The sequence below is a fragment of the Enhydra lutris genome, unplaced genomic scaffold (assembly GCF_002288905.1).
Source record: "Enhydra lutris kenyoni isolate GAN:26980312 unplaced genomic scaffold, ASM228890v2 scaffoldscaffold2, whole genome shotgun sequence".
NCBI classification, from domain to species: Eukaryota; Metazoa; Chordata; class Mammalia; order Carnivora; family Mustelidae; genus Enhydra; species Enhydra lutris.
Window position 1 is genome coordinate 27,557,511 of NW_019154086.1, and position 2,466 is coordinate 27,559,976.

At 36.5% G+C, this 2,466-nt stretch overlaps 1 pseudogene; it reads right to left on the reverse strand.

The window, feature by feature from the left end:
• Positions 1 to 967: 967 nt before the first annotated feature.
• LOC111146972 lies at positions 968 to 1,776 on the reverse strand (annotated as a pseudogene).
• Between the last annotated feature and the right edge of the window lie 690 nt (positions 1,777 to 2,466).

The window sequence follows — 2,466 nt, forward strand, 5'->3', positions numbered from 1 at the left end:
CCTCATCCTGACTGCATACTTGCTCTTGTTAGCAGCTATATATATATTTTTTTCTCCTTTAAAATTTTCACTTTTTTTTCCAGCACGCTAACATCTTCTTTGCCAATGGGAAGGAAAGTGGCCTATTTCAGATACTCTTAAAAATTGCTTTTGAATTGTGCTGCCTCACATTTCTCTTGACATTTAATAGAATTCATTAATAACGTGGCTGTCTCCTTACATCATTCTAACATATTTATAGACACAACTTGTAGTCCTTTGTAAACAGAACTGTATTTTAAACAAGAAAAATAAATGTGCAAAAAAAAACAATTTCTGATTAGAGGCCCCAGAAACTATTTAGCTATAATGTGACTACTTGCTCTAAACCTCTTGATGTAAGGGTGTCTTGTTAGAACATAAGATGAAATAACAATAAGGAAGTTTATACTTTGTTGGTTTATATGTTTGTTTTTGTTTATTTGAATTTAACCTGAATTTATTTGAATTTATCCTTTGGAAATATTCTTACTTCTAACTATATATTGCTTTGAATGTGAATAAGTTTTATATTTATGAAAGACAAACTTCTATTTAGCATCACTAACACTTCCTCAAAATGATGAGCATCCAAAAGGCCCTGACAGGCTTGTACCTTTGAGATGAATGATTTGAGAGTTTTTATCCCTATATCAGAAATTATAAATAGTTTAAATTGTTGATAAGCTATTTTTGTGTCAATATTTCCATATTACACTTTCACTTTATTTTTTTTCAAGCTGGTGATACTATATTATACAGAGAAATTGGCAAAGGACGGCTTCATTTTTGTCAAAGAATCTCCACCAAAAATGTCTAGTGATTCATCTGGTGAAGCAGTTAACATAATAAAATAGTTGGTATTTACTGAGTCCTTGCAGTATTCCAGAGCTATTAAACTAGATGCAAATGCCACCATAAAAACAGGAATTTTCATTAGGACCCAGACTTAGAAAAGGTCCCCCTTCAAAGACTCAAACTTGCACAGACTGAGGACTCCCATTTCTAGAAGTTCAAAAACCTCCTTTCTTACCTCGAGAATGTCCATCAACTCCTCTCCAGTTCTAGTAAAAAACCAGAAACTTTAAGAGGTTCAAATTAAGGCCATCTTGTTTAGTGAGTTCTTTAATTCTCCCTGGTGTTCCTACACCCAGGTGCACCATATACTTCTCCAGCAACTTTACCTGCTCCTGGATTTTTCTGTGTTTTGCAAATAATTTCATAACTTTGCTATCTCCTCTGAATCCTAATGAGCTCCAAGGCCCAGAGAGCAGAGCTGCATATGATCAGCATCAGGACCAATTTCTTCTCATTATGGTTTTTCTGAAGATTTACCCACTTAGGGCAGATTTCTTTTAGGTATGATGAAAGACTATGAGTCAAATCATTGGCCTTGAGGAAACAGGAATGTGATAGGTTAAGTTCTTCTAATTCAATCACTGGGCGACTGGCTGCTATAATAGTCCTTCATAAATTTCTACAGGTCTTCAGGGGTCCTGGTTTGGGCTCTGATTTTGCAAGAACATCAGTAATTTCTTCTTTTCCTCCTTGTTCTGGTGTCATCTTCTTTTGTTTCCTTTGATTGTATCAAGAAACATTTTTAGGCTGTTTGGTTTTCTTTGACACTGCAGGAGCTGAAGCTGTATCCTGCTGCATTATTTTTGGACCTCCTCCCCCTTCACTATCTGATGCTTCTGAGCTGCCAGCTGCTCCTGCGGGCTTGTTCTCCCGCCACTCATCTATAAGATCATCTGCCATCTCCAGGCGGGACTATTGTGAGCGGACCACCAAGGGAAAGTGGACAATGGCAGGTATTCTCCCTGCCTCCAAGCCCAGAGGCCAGCATTGGCAGCCAGCACAAGGAGCCTCTCCTCAGATGAGGTCGCCTCTGACCACAGTTTCAATTTAACTGCAACATTTTAGTAGGAGACTTTTAGGTAAAAAAAACATCGAGGAAGTAATTGGCAAATGATTCCCCGTAAGTTTTCAAATATTAATTCAATTATTTATCCACAATCCACTCCTACCCATTTAAATGAAAGGAGACTGCGTCGCACCTTACAAAATATCTACCTTCCATTAGTAAAATATTGTTGTCCTCTGCAAATACTGTGTAGTACTAGTGCCCAGAAACTAAGATAATGAAAGCATTACCATAGAAAAGCTGACATTATATTTATCACAGAGAGTATACAGATATTAAGTGTAGTGGTGTTGGTTCTAAATAGTTTTTTTAATTTGTTTTTCACTTCTCTATTAGCATTATAATGCTAAAAGAAGAAAAAAAAAGAATCTGACAGCTACATTATGGAGTTATGCAAATTACTTACCACAAACTAAGCTAAATAGCAGACACCTTTATACAAGGGGAAAATGTTCCTAAGCAGGTGCACCAGAATTCTTTCATGACTGTCAAAAACCAAACCCTGCGAACTCTTTGTTGAATTA